The sequence below is a fragment of the Callospermophilus lateralis genome (genome assembly GCF_048772815.1).
Source record: "Callospermophilus lateralis isolate mCalLat2 chromosome 11 unlocalized genomic scaffold, mCalLat2.hap1 SUPER_11_unloc_2, whole genome shotgun sequence".
NCBI classification, from domain to species: domain Eukaryota; kingdom Metazoa; phylum Chordata; class Mammalia; order Rodentia; family Sciuridae; genus Callospermophilus; species Callospermophilus lateralis.
The window spans coordinates 2,920,413-2,939,009 of record NW_027510154.1 but is presented as its reverse complement, the minus strand read 5'-3'; the positions used below and the strand labels follow the sequence as shown (position 1 = coordinate 2,939,009).

The window sequence follows — 18,597 nt, the reverse complement described above, 5'->3', positions numbered from 1 at the left end:
TGTGAGCTCACTGTCGTAGAGAAAGAATACTGTCTACTTGTACCTCTAGAGCTTTCTGTTGCAGCCGGTCATGTTCTTCTTTTTCTTTGCCAACAAACCACACCTCCCATGGTGTCAGGCTGCTTTCTCCTAAGTGGACCTGTTTCTGTTCTTCTTGGTTATCTTCTGATTCAACTTTACTGTTATGAAAGAAAGGATACTGTAGAACTTGTACACGAAATACTTCTCTTACTAGTCAAAAATCATTTAACTATACAATGAAAACAAAATCTAACAACATATTTTCAATACTGTTATTTTAAAAATATATGAATCAATTATATAAAGCAAAAATATGAAAAATCAGGAAAAGGAAATCTAATTTTGAATTACTTTACTCATTTAGTTATTCCACTTTCTTCAAAAACCAAATTATTTAAAAACCCAATGGAATAGCTTGAGCCCAACCTATGTGCCTCAAGGTCACTTGAGGAAATTATTTATTTCTAAAATTTTATTTTTTTATTCTTAAAAATTCTATCTATACAAGTAATCACTAATTACTACTAGTACACATAATCTTTTGTAGGTGTGTGTGTGGCACCAGGCATTGAACCCAGGGCCTTGGACATGCCCCTGAACTATATCTACAGCTCCACTACCACATTCACACATATACACATAACGTTAATCAGATCCTGGGGAAGACCTTTCCCTTTCCCTCCACTATATAGCATAGAAAAAAAGTAATTTGTACATATATACTGGGAGAATGATGAAAAGCAAATAATTTAATAATTAGGAATTCTGGGTAAAGGATGAACAAAAGTTTTTTATATTCTTTTTCTTTAAATTTGAAATTATTTTGAAATAGAAAGCTGTAGAAAAAAATATACCCTTCTTTTTTTCAGTGCTGGGAATTGAAGCCAGAGCCTCATTCATGTTAAGTATACTCTGTATCATCAGAGCTACACCCACAACTGCTGTGGCCCTTCTCTCCTTCAACATTTAATATTTTGTTTGATGACCTTTTGCCAGTTCTTAGAGTATACAAGATTCTCTAATCTGGTTATCTCTAATCATTGTCTTCATCTCCACTTTGTACTTCTATCAGTCTGACATTTCTGGGTATACAGAAAATTAACTATATGAGTAAATAAAGAACAGAGGATTGGGTTGGATACATAAGCCTCACAAAACTTATGGAAAACTTAACAATCAGTACTCACAGATAGGAAGGTTGTTCAGTACCCAACATAGCTCCAGGGGCAAGTTTATTATATAGACTCAGGTATGTGTATCTTCAACATTGTTCCTTCTAACAAACAATTGCCTCACAACTGCTTTGTACCACTTTTTCTACCTCATAGATTCAGTTTCCCTAATTTTTTTTGGGGGGGGGGTTATGTTATTTAATCATCCATTCATGTCTTTTCAGAACTTGTATTCTAAGTGGAAAAGAGACATTGTTAATATATTATTTCTTAGGCACATATTTCCTTTTCAGTCTTGCATTATGACCTCATCTGTTCTCAGCTTCAACTATCACTATATGCTGGTGATATCTGGATCAGCTATTCTGGGCCAGATCTCTATCTTAAGTTCCACACTTATTTCCAACAATTTTATAGACAGCTCCATGATATTGAACTCAGTCCATTGAAAAAAAAATCTAAGCATTTTCCAGCATCCACCACCCCCTTTCTTCCCCACTAAGAAAAATTTTACTCCTTTTATAATCCTAAATGGATGTTACCACCATCCACCCAGTTACCTAATCCAGAAATCCAGATCTGACTCCACCAGTTACCCCCTCCATGTCTGATTCCCCCTACCCTCATGCCCATACAATCACTAGTCATATCAGTTCTACATCCTTCAATTTTCTCAAGTGATTCTTTTCTCAAACCTTTCAAGCACTCCAAACATAAACAGTGTCTAGCCTTCCCTTTTAAATCATTCTCTAAACCTGCTGGCAGATTTGCCCCTACCAATGCATCCTTTTATCATGTAACTTCTCATCTCAAAGTTCTTCAGGGCCCATTTGCACACAGGATGAAATCCAAACTCCTTAGCCTGACATCCATAAATTGACTACTGCCTTTCTTTTCATAAAAGGATGATCCATACTCTACATTTCAGTCATGTTGAACTTCTGTGGGTTGGTAAATGCACTATGGTGTTGTACTCTTCATCTTTTGCCTAAAACTGAAATGCCTTTCCTCTACCTTCACATATGGCCAGATTATGAGCTTACTTTCATGAGTAAAATAGCCTGGGAATAAAATCTCTACCTGCTTCTTCCTAGTTTCTGCACATATTTAAATTTCTCTAAAAAAGAGATCTCATCTGTAAAATGGAGATTACAGTAGTAGTTGCATGAAGAAGTGAAGCACTTAGTATAGTTCTGGGCCCTCAGTAAGTACATTCTGTGCCATTTATTATAATTATTACTATAACTAACTCTTATTCTTCCTTCAAGATTTATTCTGATACTATATTGTCTGGGAAACTTTCTAAAAACTTCTGGATTAACTGCCTTGGGCTTCCTGTCACTGGTCTTCCTCTGCCACCTGCCATGAGTTCCGTAAAGAAAAGTACATGAATGAATGAATGAATAAATAAATAAATAAGAACATGGCTGTTTGTGATAGCATAGACCTGTAATCCCAGCAATGTAGGAGGCTGAGATAGGAGGATTGTATGTTTGAGGCCAGCATGTAAAAATAAAAAGGTTTAGGGCTGTAGATTAAAGCACCTTGGATTCAATCCCCAGGACTGGAAAAAAAAAGGAAAGAAGAAAACCAAATATGTTTTGACTGAGGGTCTAGATTATGAAACACTGTTGAAAGAAGAAATTAGTCAAATCAGTTTTTTTTAGATAACACTTTAAATACTTCCTGCCTTAACATTTTTAGCAAACATGTTCAAAATGTATAGCATATAAACTACAGATATACTCCTAATAAAGAAAAGCTTCATAATTAGCTATTTATGAAAAGAAACTTATTAAGGCATAACTTTCCTAAATATAGTTATATGAAAGACAGAAAAGAACTAAATAGAAAAGCAGTAGGCCCAAAGCATATTATAAAAGACTCCAGAAAAATACTTTTCATCATCTTGTCTTGAGGTCATCTTTGATCATCTTCTCAATCCCAGCCAATACACTTGAAGGTTAATCCTCTTTTAAGCATAAGTCTACTTGTACTGAAAATTATCTTGAGGGATTAGGGTGTGACTGAGTGGCATAATGCTTGCCTGGCATGTATGAGGCCCAGCACACACACAAATCTGAGCACATAGATATGTGCAGCCAATGCCTGAGTCTATCTCAAAGAAGCCTTATTCTACTAGTATGCCACAGTCAGATGTAGCTAGTAAGGGGCAGAGAGAGCCATAAAATCCCAGAGCTCTTGGTTTCTCTGTACTCTACAGAGGATGCTGATAGCCCAAAACAATGGCTGGGCTATGACTCAGGCTGCCTTCCTTCATCTCATCCCATACAAGCTATCCAGAACAACAACTAAAGGAACACAGTCATCTTCTAAAAGAAAAGAAGTGCTAGTTTTTCTGAACCATTTGAAAATAATCATGGTATCTAACTATTCTCCAGGAAGGAGAAACAGGAATTCATTCAACACACATTTATTGAGTACCTAATAAAAATCTAACACTTGCCACACACAAGACCTAACAAATTCTGCAATCTTTCTAGACCCACATCCTCAGTATTCTTTTGACTCATGGGGAATGAAATGTGCTTAGGCAGCCTTAGCCCTATTAGCTCATTCAGGCTTTGGGTGAGACATAGATAGGTCTGGCTCCTCCCTTGACAGGTTCCATTTGATTAGCATTTTGGCTTGTGGAAGCTAATACAGGGTCTCAGTAGTTGAGTTGCAGTTTTTCATGGTTATTTATTCCTCAGGCTGATAAACTATGTCCACCTTGTTTAGTCCTGTTAATTATGTTCAGAAGGTATTTCACACATCTTTAAAATTCATTTTAAAAATATCTAATACCCACTAAGTCCTAAATAATCCCTACAAAACATAGATGAAAATGGTCTCTTAAAACCCTAACTCTTACCACTGAGTCTATGAGGTTAATATGAGATGGCCTCTTTCTTGTTTTTTCAAGCAGCCTGGACAGCCTGCATGGTTACTCTTCCTGGTTTACATTTCCACCAACATACCACTCATCTTTAAAAGAGTAACTTTTGTAACCATGTATGGGTCATTTCAGATGGTTCCACATTCCATTCATTCATTCCTTATACAGAGAGGGGCCATCTTGTCACTCACACATAAAGTATATGTTCTCTGGTCTGCATTTTTTAGATCTCCTGTATTGTTCCTTATATAGTTTGATGATCAGAAACTTGTAAATTGGCTTCTGAAGATGACGTTTACCCCAAAATAGACCTACATTATTACAGTGATAGGCCTTTTGCTTCTATTTATATATACCCTAAAATAGTCATGCTGTATAAGAGGGAACCTGATCAGTTTACCTCACTACTAGGCCCAGGTCTGCTAATAAATTGGTGTATGCCTTTGAGTCAGACTTTTTATTTGTGTTCTGTGATGCAGTTTTATTACATGTAAAATGAGTGGATCGAGCTGGGCTTTAATTTAATAAAATCTTGTATATTTTATTTATGGTCCCCAGTACCTAAACTAATATGTGGCAAAACATAGATGTTTGCTGACTGATTCACTGTAGAAATAAACATTATGATGGTTTTTAATAATCCCTTTGCTTCAAATATTCTTTGATACAACAATAACTATTCCACTGAAAGTTCGTCCTCAGATCAGACACAACCCTGCCTCTGCATGCTGTCGTGGACTAAAATCTGTGCTTCAGCTGTTTACACTATTACAACCTACTACATAAAACACAATTTGGAACTAAGATTATGGACAAGAGTTCTTCAGTTCACCATCTGGATTTCTGAGGATTCGTAAAACTCCTGAAATAGAAGCAGTTTCGTGTGTTTGAGACTATATACGGGTCATTTTTAAGGAAACTGAGATAGCAGCAATTAAAGAGCTAAGAATCAGAAAACATGTCATCTGTAAGAAATGGCCCAGGACTCTCTGCAGAAAGGGCTGCATTTAAGGATGCAGGCGCCTGCTCAGCCTCTAAGGTGGAAGACAGGAGATGGGTTTGGTTTGCTGAAGGTACTTGGAAGGGTCCAAGAAACCTTGGGACCTGTTGTATAGGTCGGGCAGCCTCAGGTTTACCTGGCGCGCCCCGGTAACTCCGTTCCTCTTAGGCTCAACACCTCGGTCTCTACGTCATGGGCATCTTCGTCCACATCTTCCTCATTCTCTCCTTCACCATGTTCATAGTCAAACGAGAAGCTGTGGTGACTGAGGGGAGACAACAGTGACATGGTGGAATTGCTGCAGCTCTGAGGCAGTGGCGACCAACAGATAGACGTCGCCACCGCCCCCAGGGACCCGTCATGAAGGCGGAAAAGGAGGCCACGGAGGCCTCAGACTCGGAACTGCAGTCAACAGGATGCCAGGAGGGGAAGAAGCAACACTCCACGGCCACACAGCCCGCTTCTGGCCCGTCAAGTTCAAACCGACTGAGCAGAGGTGGGGACATGCTCTCCCAGCAGGCCCCGCGCGCTGGGCCTGGCCAATCCAGGCCGGTCAGGTGCCGCGTTGCCATGGCGACGCAAGGAGGACGCGACGGCTGTGTCTGGGCCTATAGAGCGTGGCTTCCTCTCTGTCTGCCCTTCTTCCTGTGTCTGGAAGGTGCCTGTTGCTTGTGAACTTATTCAGTTCTGCCTTTCTTCCAGCTGACACCTTCGCGGGGACCTGGGCTTTTTTTGAGGTGTTGTTGCAGACCATTTGGTATTTGAAATAACGTTATTACTGAATAAAGCAACTCCTCTTAAAGGGAAAGAGGCAGAATTAAGGACTAACATCCACCCCTCCATCCCACCCCCACCCCAACACACACATAAAATCAGGATTATGTGCACCAGTCTTGATTTCCTTGAACAAGTCATGCTTTTTTGAGGGTGAGGCAATTTAACTTTACAAGTGTATCTAAGAAAGCAGGTTTAGGTGGCATGGGGATGTAGCTCAGTGGTAAAGTGCTTGCCTAGCATGCATGGGGCCCTGGGTTCCATCCCTGCTACCAAAAATAATGCAGGTTTAGGACAATCTTTTAGTGTTTTGATACATCTTGTTTGCCTGGCGTTTTAAGGCAACTAGTCTGTCTACACCTGCGAATTGTTTTTACTTTTTTAAGCCTCTATTATGTGCTAAGCCTCTAACTTTTGCTAAGCACTGGGGTAAAAGCTGCTGTTACTCTAAATTCCTCATCTTTTTGTGGCGAAAAATTTAATTAAAATATGCTGTGATGTGTATTTTATGAGGAAAGAATATTTTGTGGGAACTCAGGGATTGGAGATGGGGATAAAGATAGCAAGAAAGATGACAGACATTATAAAGCTGGATGCTTTATTTATACTGTTGTAAATTTAGCTCTGTCTAGTTCATAATTTGTATAAGTGGTAATGTGAAAATGGACAGTGGCTAAATATAGCACATAAAGTTGTTACTGATCAACGAGTAATACACCATCCTTGATGAAGTTTAGATCTACAAAATTTGACACAGGACAATGAGATATGATAAAAATATTAACAATCAAAGACAATTCTGGAAGTAGAAGCTATAATAAAACATGATATGCCAGCTAGAGGCATAGAGCATGGGAGACCCTGAGTTTGATTCCCTACCACACAAAAAAAATAAATATACATGCTTAAAACTTCTTAAATGAAATATTTTTAAATTTTAGTAACAACAGTGAAATGAAGAAAATCAGAGCAATCCAAATGAGTAATAAATTGATCAAAGAATAAAACTTATTTAGTAGAGTTTTTTTCATTCTCTACCCTAATAATTCAATATTGGCATGTCTGGCTGAAACCTTTCATTAGAACATTTTGAGAATCAGTAATATCAAAAGACCCTAAACTGTTTTAGGACTTCACAAGGAAGAAAGCTTTAGGAGAAATTTCCCAACAAACAACCTAATGCAAGCATAGTGGAAAACTCACAGGTTTTATCTATGAAAGAAAAAAAAATTAATCAATGGTTTTTCTCTTAATAAATTTCCATAAATAAGCTGTTGAACTTTCTGATCCTAATTTACTCCTCTATAATATTAAGGAAATAATCTACATCACAGTCATACTATCTAATTAATCCTCAAAATTTCTAGTTCAGGATCTGACAGATTTAAGAGTAAATTGTATTACCTGAATGCCAAAGCTTTTGCACTGTAACTTTTTGGTATGGGAATCTAAGATATTATATACTTCCCTTCCTCCTTTAGATGTTTTATTTTTTTAAAAAATGCTTTATAAAAAAATCCCTTTCCTTCATGCTTCAGGGTCATCATTATGACAATTACATTATATGTTAACAATACTTGAGACCCAAAGACTATGGGGCAATTCCATACTGTGGGTACACATATTTGAATGTAGTCAAGTCTTGTGGTCTCTTATACTGCCTTTACATTATTGGGGCCAAGAAGTCATAAAGAAGGGTATTAAAAGCATTAAAAGATTTTCCCAATAAGTTTTACTTACTAATGTTTTTTCTTACTACTCATTTATTTTCACTTTCATGATATATTTGAGATTTTTTTTTACTGGTTCTGTAACCTGTAAGTGAAGAATGACTTTTCCTTACAAATTCCTGTATGACATTGTACAAAAATCATGCCATTTTCAATTAGTTTTAAAAATAATTCTTTCTAGACATTTACAGATGAAACAATATGTCTTGGATTGCTTCAAATAATCTAAGAGGCAGAAGGATTGTGGGGCTAGTGAATAAGGTGAAGATGAAACAGGGTTTATTGTGTGTTGTGGTTTTGGTGGTGGGTATGGTAAGGGGAGAGGGAGAGGGGTACCTAAACCATTCTTTTTATTGTGAAAATTTCAAACACATATAAATTTTAAAACAGGAAGAGGCATACACATTTACTAACACCTACAAAATGTGTCCAAAATTAAGAGGAACTAAGTTTTGATTGGGATCTAATTTGCTGTGGTTCAGGGATTCACTTAAATTTCATTAAACCCTTTGTTTTCTCATTTGTCCAAAGAGAGCTTGGAGATTGTAATACTACATTTCTAGGCAACTGACTACAATTAATATCATGTAGATATTTTTAATCATTTGCTTTTAAATAAAGATTAAATTGGTGGTATTCACTTATATTTCAAAATATGTTTTCCACAATATAGTTCAGATTTAAGACAGGATAAAAGTTTTAAGTTTAAGTGTTCTTAAATATTGACAGATAACTATCAAACAATATTTTCTAATGGTTACTTCCAACATTTTTTCTTTTTTTTTTAATTAATTTTATTGTAGGTTGTTCAAAACATTACATAGTTCTTGATATATCATATTTCACACTTTGATTCAAGTGGGATATGCGCTCCCATTTTTACCCCATATACAGATTGCAGAATCACTTCAGTTGCACAACCATTGATTTATGTATTGCCATTCTGGTGTCTGTTGTATTCTGCTGCCTTTCCTATCCTCTACTATCCCCCCTCCCCCCTCCCCTCCCCTCTTCTCTCTCTACCCCCTCTACTGTAATTCATTTCTCCCCCTTATATTTTTCCTCCTTTCCCCTCACTTCCTCTTGTATGTAATTTTGTATACCCCTGAGGGTCTCCTTCCATTTACATGCAATTTCCCTTCTCTCTCCCTTTCCCTCCCACCTCTCATCCCTGTTTAATGTTACTCTTCTTCTCATGCTCTTTGTCCCTACTCTGTTCTTAGCTACTCTCCTTATATCAAAGAAGACATTTGGCATTTGTTTTTAAGGGATTGGCTAGCTTCACTTAGCATAATCTGCTCTAATGCCATCCATTTCCTTCCAAATTCTATGATTTTGTCATTTCTTAATGCAGAGTAATACTCCATTGTGTATAAATGCCACATTTTTTTATCCATTCGTCTATTGAAGGGCATCTAGGTTGGTTCCACAGTCTTGCTATTGTGAATTGTGCTGCTATGAACATGGATGTAGCAGTGTCCCTATAGTGTGCTCTTTTTAGGTCTTTAGGGAATAGACCGAGTAGGGGAATAGCTGGATCAAATGGTGGTTCCATTCCGAGCTTTCCAAGAAATCTCCATACTGCTTTCCAAATTGGCCGCACCAATTTGCAGTCCCACCAGCAATGTACAAGAGTACCCTTTTCCCCACATCCTCGCCAGCACTTGTTGCTGTTTGACTTCCTAATGGCTGCCAATCTTACTGGAGTGAGATGGTATCTTAGGGTGGTTTTGATTTGCATTTCTCTGACTGCTAGAGATAGTGAGCATTTTTTCCCAACATTTTTTCTAATACTGTTTTTTCTATTTAAAACTTTTAAAATTTGTCTCCATAATAGTTAATAAATGCATTAACATACTTAGTTACAAATTAAGGCAAAATATATTGCTCTCTAGAAACTTTAATAATTCAAAACATAGAGTATTGTATTTCATACAATATATAGCACAGTTTACCACAGATTTTATATATCTGCTTTCTATTTTTTAAATGAATGAAAAGTTTTCAATAACTTGAATTTTGAGAAAACAAGTTTAATTAAGATTACTACAAAGTTATGATTTAATATTTATCAGATGTTTAAATATACAAATTTTAAAACTGGTAAATAGTTGGCCTTACAAAATTACAACACACTGTAAATACGTTCCTCCCACATTTTATACAAACTACATGATTTTGATATACAAAGATTCTTTTTTTACACTGACAATGTACAACCGAGATTATTTACAATGAAAAAAGTATATAAACCACAATTTAACATTCTGCTACTGGCAGCCACTATAAGAGGTAGCTTTAATTAAATGAAATGAACAGAAACCATGTTACCCAACTTGTGTTGTAAAAATAATTTACATAAGATAAAAAATCTTTATATGCACAGTATGTACAGTTTAATTATTAAACTGTAATCTAGCTTAATTTTTTAGTATATCCAGGATAATAATATGGCAGTAAGTTTGCTATTTAGAACATTGTTCAAAAAACATATTCAGCAATTATAACTTTAAGACTCCACAAAAAAACATGGCAGAAGACCCTATATGAGAATCAGGTAAAATTTTTAATTTTCAAAGACATAGGACTAAACCTTATCCTTCTCCCTCCCCCCCCCACTTAATGATATGTCTGTCTAGTGTAACAAGAACTCAGCATATGAACTATTGAATAGGTTTTTTTGTAAGTCATGGTATGGGAAAATTTTATAGAAGCTTCCAAGTAATAACATAAGTTTAGGAGAATCCAGTTTACTAAGAAATAAATTTAAGTGCTTTGTGTCATATTTATTTTCAGCTTCTTCCAATTAAAAAAATGACCCCAGTTTACTTTCTGTATAATCCATACTGTAAATAGATGACATAAGAACAAAACTGGAAAATATCAGTAGAACCAATGATATTAAGAAGCATTCATTAATGGGAACATTACATGGAGCCATCAAATCCCTTAGGTACTATTAAAATCTCATTAGTAAGTAGTGTAGCCAAAACTACTTAAACTAACACATCAATTAGCCATTTATTTTGTACTAGTAATATAATTGCAAAACCCTGAAAATCATGGTAAGCATAATAAAGCAATGTAAAATGACCCCAAACAAATGTACTGATTTTTTTATTCTAACAGCTGTTAATATGGTTTTTAAAACATCTTCAGGTTTATATAGATTTATAAAGCAATTGAACAAAATTTGTGATTCTCATGTAAAAGTGGAAATAGAAAACAATGATAACCTATGCGTACTCTCACAGTTCTACTTGGGAGACAATCCCTTTTTTGGCCCTGTAGTAAGTTGTCCTGAGATTAATGATCAAATATTAGGTAAAATTAGCAAGGCATTTTTGTCAGTTATATAAAGTCACATTTTGAACTACCTTTTTTAAAAATATTAACAGTTGTCCTTTATCTTGTGCTTAATTCAGAAATAGGTATAAATTTGCTCCTTATGGATCTAAAAAACCTAAAAGTTATATTGCTATACCACACCCAAAATCCTTTTCAAGTTCTGTTTTAAATAGGCCACCATTCCTTGGACATTGCATTTTTCACCAATTAATAATTTAGGCACCTGTTCTTTGAAAAATATCAGATTTGAGAAATAAACTGCCACCTTCCCTTGTATGTGACACCAGGCAGTGATTACAGAAGTGCTTCCCAGATGAAAGAACAGAATAGGGTTCACTCTATAAACACTGTAAATTTGGTTGATGGGGGAAACAGTTACAAACACAGTAGTTCAGTCTTTACCTCTTGGTAGATTGCTTTTGTTTGTTTGTTTGTTTTATTTTTTTAAATTTTTTTTGCCATTTCACCAAGATTTTTTTAAGTTCACTTAAATAAGTTTTTCTTTTTGATTGGTATTGTTTTATTTTTATTTTTATTTTTTATTGGTTGTTCAAAAATTACAAAGCTCTTGACATATCATATTTCATACATTAGATTCAAGTGGATTATGCCTCTTGGTAGATTGTAAGCGTAGAACACCAAAGGGAATCCTCGACTCTGATAGAAGCAGGCTTGTCCACACACCTGCACTTGGTCAGAACTGTCTGAGATAAAGGAGTCTTCTTCATCTGCATAGTCAGAGTGGGCTGACTGTGTGCCACAATCAGACCAATATTTCACTGGTCTTTGGCAAGAAGCCACTGCCAATGCAGGACAGCTGTGTGATTTTATTAAGTGTTTGCATGATACTGGTTTTGTCAAAAGAAAAGATTCACAGCAGTCACATACAGTCAGGTTACCCTGCAAGTGTGAGTACATGCCACAGTCATAGTAGAAATCCTGTTCCACACAACCACCTTGGCTACTGATGGAAACTGAAACTGATCCACTTTTCTTGGTAACGCATCACTTCAGTAACTTCCAGTCTTCTTTAAATTTTGGATTGAAGAAAACATACAGGACCAGATTTAGGCAAGCAGGCAATGGGAAAAATATCAGAGTAACAGACTACATTATTTCAGGACTGATAGAGATTGTAGTGGTCAATGGTGCAAATGAGAAAAATGCAACAGGGCAAAAAAAGATGCAATTGATGAAAATTAGCCAAGCAACATGCTTAATCATGCTAGTATGTGAGTTTTCTGAGAGGTCTTCTTTTTCCAAGTTGCAGTAAAGTTTAGTGTAGATGATGGCCATTAATAAAAATGCTAGTGAGTTTAACAGCACTAAAGTCACAGTAAATCCTAATGATGGCGTCTCTCCTGTGGGAAATGGCAAGCACAAGGGTGATGCAGAATATTCCCCTCTATGGAAAAGGGGGAAACAGCCTGATACTTCAGCACCCAGAAAAGCAAAATGGGCCGCAATCCGGAACTGCTTGAGATGATTGCTTTTCCCATTTTTTATGATATTTTTTGTAGATAACCTTCTTTTAACAGCTGCTAACATTAATAAAAATATGACACTTTCTGAGGAAAAAACTGTAAGGAACACAGCTGCTTTGCAGCCACTGCCAGTCTCCCACCAAATGCCAAATTTAGCAAATCTGCCCCAGGATACGACATCAAGAAAAGTTAAGATGCCAGTATAGATTCCCATGAATAAGTTAGACACAGAAATCAAGCCTATGAACAACTTGGAGGAAGGGAGTGATGTACAAGATGTGAAGGTTTTTAAAATGACTAACAGGTTGAAAAACAATGCAACTAAGAAAATGAACCACCACATGGTGGGACGTATCATTCAGCTTCCCAGTAAATATTCACGGGGCTTAAAAGCACCTAACATTAAAAAGAAACAGAAACATGAAAGACAATTTAGAAAATACCATATTTTATTTAATATTCTTGATAAAATGACTAATGATGGTTGAATCTAGAATAAATCAGCTACCTAATTGAATTGAACCAAACTGAAAAAAAATATTGCTTTTAAGATATTTCAGTCACAGACTAGGCTACTTTAAAAATTAAGCAGCTTAATATCTTGGGGTACCTGGCACACACCTATAATCCCAGGGACTGAAGAGGTTTAAGCAGTAGGGGATGGCAAGTTCAAGGCCAGCTTCATCAAATAAGTAAGATCCTGTCTCAAACTAAAAACATAAAAAGGGCTCCAGGGAGGGTACTTAGTAGTAAAGCTCCCCAGGGTTCAATCACCAGTACTGAAACAAAACATAACCAGGATAACTTTCTTTTATTATTTGGTAAGGCCATATAGAGATATTTCCAAGAAATTTTCTACATTTTCTTTTACTTTATTCTTTTTTTAAATATTTTTTTAGTTCTAAATGGACACAATATCTTTTTTTTATGTGGTGCTGAGGATTGAACCCAGTGCCTCACACATGCCAAGCAAGCACTCCGCCACTGAGCTATAACCCCAGCCCTCTACTTTTCCTTATACTAAATATACAAAGCACAGTATCTACCAAATAAAGTTACTTAAAATATTGAGGGTCTGGAATCAGATGGTTCATAACTTGCTACTCTTACCTTAAAAAAGCCACTTAAGCCTAATAAGTTGCATTTTCTGATATGTAGATAATAATGCCTACTTAATACAGTTGACTGCTTAAGTAAATTTGCATACATAAATACTTAAGCAGGCTTCTGGGCACATACTGGAACTTTAGTAAATATTAGCTTTTTTTTTCTTCCTTCCTTATCCCTATGTACTTCATTTTTTAAAAAAAATATTCGTATTAGTTGTTGATGAACATTTATTTGTTTGTTTGTTTGTTTATATGTGGTGCTGAGAATCGAACCCAGTGCCTCCAACATGGCAAAAGCTTTACCATTTACCACTGAGCCATAACTCCAGCTCTCTATATATTTTATAACTGTATATGTATGTATATACACAGATTTGTAACATTTTAAACCCAGTTTCTTATGGCATTTAACAGCAACCTGCTGAAGTTGGTTATGGTAGATAATCAATGTTAAATATTCATACAAAGCTTGGCACAAAACAAAACCTCTATATAATAGTAAAACATATATATATATATATATATATATATATATATATATATATATATATATACACACACACACATATACATACATATATAGGATCGCAAGAATGCACTTAGTAGCTGAATTTCTGGTTCTAATAACTGACTTTGACATGCTGGTAATGTCGCAAATGAAAAATATTTCATTTATAATTAGGAAGTAAAAATGTTTGACTATAAAGAGCAAGATAACTATGTATTATGATTGCCTAAAAGATGTTTTAACTTTCTGAACTGTCATGAAATTTGACATATACAATAGAACTACAGTTCTGCATCATTTATCTGATTTTCAATGAACACAAAATTTTTAGTCAAATTTCTTTTCACTCTGAACCGTCAGGAAGTGCTAGAATGAAAGTTCTTTCTCACATTTTATTTGCGGGGAGGGTAGTATAGGGACTAACCCCAGGGGTGTTCTACCACTAAAGTATATACCCAGCCTTTTTCACTTTTTATTTGGAGACAGGATCTCTCTAAATTGGCAAGGGTCTCATTAAGTGGCTGACACTGGCCCTGCACTTGCAGTCCTCCTGCCTCAGTCTCCAGAATGAACCCGATTATAGGTGTGTCCAGTACTACAAAGAATGCTGTTTCCTGCCAGGCAAAATGGCACACACCTATAATCCCAGAGGCTCTGGAGGCTGAGGCAGGAGGATCATGGATTTAAAGCCAGCTTCAGCAACTTAGCAAGGCCTTAAGCAACTCAGTGGGACCCTTCCTCTATAAATAATATATAAAAAAAGGGCTGAGACTGTGGCTCAATGGTTAAGCACCCCTGGGTTCAATCCCCAGTACCACCGTCCCCTCCAAAAAGTATGTTGTTTCCTTCTCACTGATCATCAGTTCTGTGTAAAATCTCCAACACTTGAATCATTCATGGGCAAAAGAGTAAACTGCACTCCTAACTGTCAAAAATTAATATCTGCACAATAAAATAAATTACATTAATGATTCCTGCTTGTTGCACTTACTCATCTGTTAAAATTAAGTTTGTTCTCCTTCTCCACATAAGGAAATGGGTTAAATATTCAAAGCATACATACATAGACCCTTAAGAAGCTCACAATTCAGCATCAGTTATTAGTGAATTCAAAACACTGATGATTCTAAGTTATAAAATTAATGGCCAACCCAGGCATGGTGGCACACGCCTGCAATCCGAGTGGCTCAGGAAGCTGAGACCAGAGGATTGTGAGTTCAAAGCCAGCCTCAGCAACACTGAGTTGCTAAGCAACTCAGTGAGACCCTGTCTCTAAATAAAATATTAAATAGGGCTGGGGATGTGGCTCAGTGCCTGAGTGCCCCTGAGTTGAATCCCTGTTACCCCGTCACCCTCCCTACCCCCAAAATTAATGGCCAGTTCATCCTGTGACATCATACTAATAGGAATCTATTTGGTAGCACCTGATTTAACAAAAAATATTTAAAATCTTGCCTTTATGGTAAAAGTATAAATCCAAGTTCTCTGGTAGGCAAGGCAGAATATGACATTACAATCAAGTAAATATTGGAATCATTTAATAACTTTCCTAAAACTACAACTTCAATGAATTAAATAAGAAATAATAGACAAGATTGCATTTAAAAAAAAATCATAGGTGCATGCTTATAATCCCAGTGGCACAGGATGCTAAGGCAGGAGGATCACAAGTTCAAAACTAGCTTCAGCAACTTAGTGAGGCCCAAAACAACTTAATGAGACCCTTCCTCAAAATGAAAAAGTAAGACAGGTTGGTGATGTGGCTCAGTGGTTAAGAAACCTTGGATTCAATCAATACCCAAAAATAAAATGAAATAATAATAATAATAATAATAATAATAATAATAATAAGAAGAAGAAGAAGAAGAAGAAGAAGACTGGGGACTAAGCTCAGTAATAAAGCACAAGCTTTGCATTTTGGAGGCCCTGGATTCAATCCCTGGCACTACAATAAATAAAGAATAATATAAAAACAAAAAAAATTATGGACCAGTGACTTACTTCAGAACTAGTTCTAGACCTAAAGGACCATCAAGAAATTCCCTCTCCAACTTGATGTACATGACCCTCCCCTGCAAGAACTTGTTAATATGCAGATTCTGATTCAGTGGTATGAGCCTGAGATTCTGCAAGAGATGCTGGTACACTGACCACACTATGAATCAGAAGGCTTTACAGGATCATCTAGACCCACTCTTATAAAATAGAAATAACATCCATCGCCAGGAAGATTAGATATATTTGCCCAATGTTTACTTAAAGTAAAATATTACAGCCAAATGGGTTGATCATTACCTGTTGGGGGTGTACAATGGATAATTATTTGACTATGCTCTTCATTTTCAGCAGTGCTGGTGACATTTGCTGCATCAGTGGTACATGAATATACAACAAAGTATGTTGAATTAAAAGTGGGCAGCTCAAAAGAACCAAATGTTCCCACAATTTTCTCTCCCCTGCATGATGTTCAAGTTCAGTGTATACAAATGTGGCTTGATAACACATTAAATATGCCAGTAACACAGGAAAGGCCATTTTTCTCACAGACCTCATATTGATCCTTCCCAAACTGATTACAACACATGCATTTTGATTAATGCCTTAGGGAGTGTTCTGTTTCTAAAGGTTCATGTACTTGCCTTTCTCCTTTGTCACACTATGGTATCTTGAAGGCTGTTATCTTCTATGTTTAAATTTGCATAAGAGTCACAGCCCCAAAATGCACAGCACTGATAAGCATATGGTACTGATAAAGACCTGGGGGAAAAATGTAAAATACACTCTGAGTAGCAACTTCATAGACATAATTTTGTTTTGTAAAAAGCATTTTTAATCTTTGAAAACCCCAACCTACGTGTCAGAAAAGTCTAAGTATCATATAATTTAGTCTTGACAATTTATCCTCTAGGAACCTTATCTATGTTATACACTCTGGTAAAGCTCATAAAAATGATCATAAAGATACACCACAAACTTTCTCCCTTTCAATGAGGTGTCTCTTATGAAAGGTGGATGCAAATCAAGTATATATAAAGTTTCATAATAATACTGCAATTTAAAGTAAAACTGTTGCCAGGTGCAATGATACAGGCCTATAATCCAAACTGTCATATCTAAAACAGTTTTTTTGGCCAATGATTTCTCCAGCCCTAACAATGATTCTATGGGGTGCCTGACATCCCCTCATGAAATACCATTTCTACTTAAAGCAGGTAGTATTTCTACCCCCAAACACTGGCCTCTCATAAGCCAAAGCCCATTAGAGCCCAGGATATTTTGGGGAAACATGCTAGAGACAGTGGTACAAGAAATTTATCTGGTTTAAAGAGAGCCCCGGGCAGATGAGGTGGCACATGCCTGTATTCCCAGCTACTTGGAAGGCTAGGCTAGGAAGATGGCAAGCTTAAAGTTAGCCTATACAACTTAGTGACACCATATCTCAATACAAATCCTTTTTAAAAGGGCTGGAGATGTAGCTTAGTGGTAGATTGCACATGCAAGATCCTTGTTTAATCCCCATACTCATATATTATATATATGAGTATATATATATATATATATATATATATATATATATATATATAGAGAGAGAGAGAGAGAGAGAGAGAGAGAGAGAAAATCTGTAGGAAGCCTGTACATTCCCTTTCTTTAGCTAATTCATGTGGTTAAACCAACTCCAGTTGGCTTCTCTGATTCTTCAGCCCAAACATTCACACTGGGTCAAGCAGGGAGGCAGAAATTTATGGGGGATAAACGCATCCTCCCTGCCATCTGGAGCCACCACAATTTCTGTGAAACCTCCTAACGTAGCCCTCTCCCCATCAGTCCTACTCAGTTAAGTGCTGTCTGGTTCTAAGCACTCAATTTGAGAAAGAACCTCCTTCATTGGCCTCTCACATCCTTTGATTATCTCTTTGATGGGTATAAATGGTCTTTAACTTGTCCAGCTCACACATCTGGTAAGTGGCAGAGCTGAAGGTTTGGACATTCAGGCTTTTAACCACCAAGTTTAATGCCATATAGCATCTAGCCTCATTAAACTAAAAAAAAAAAAAAGCAAAACAAAAAAATAGGGCCCTGAGCCAAACCAAAAAAAAAAAAAAAATGAAATCCCAATCCATATTTTATACTTGGCCTTGAACACACCTTGTAAGTATTGCTGAGAAATAAAGTTGATGGTGCCAATTTTGTAGAGTCTGGTAGTCATTTGCACTGCTCACCAATGACTTCTGGCTCTTCACCTTCTGGGAACCTGCAGGATTGCACTTCCAGGTCACGTGACTAGTCCTGACCAAAGAGTGTGCATGGAAGGAGTTTGTGCCATTCCTGGGTGGAGCATTTAATGCTAATGAGAGATGAGCCTGAGATATGTCTCTCTGATAGGAAAACAATAATGCCCATTAAGATGTTTTCTCCATTGAGCAGAGCCCTCTACCAAACTATCATGGTCGCATAATGTGAGCAAAACACAGATCTTTTTGATTTTAAGCCATTGAAATTTGGGGGTTAATATCTTTCATAGCCTGCTGTAGTCTATCCTGACTGATTTAGC

At 36.4% G+C, this 18,597-nt stretch overlaps 2 pseudogenes; both read right to left on the bottom strand.

Annotated features, from left to right (window-relative positions):
- The window catches only part of LOC143387431 (coiled-coil domain-containing protein 34-like), a 33,301-nt pseudogene extending 27,637 nt beyond the window's left edge, over positions 1 to 5,664 (bottom strand).
- A 5,856-nt stretch (positions 5,665 to 11,520) lies between these two features.
- LOC143387432 (leucine-rich repeat-containing G-protein coupled receptor 4-like) lies at positions 11,521 to 18,064 on the bottom strand (annotated as a pseudogene).
- Positions 18,065 to 18,597: the final 533 nt, after the last annotated feature.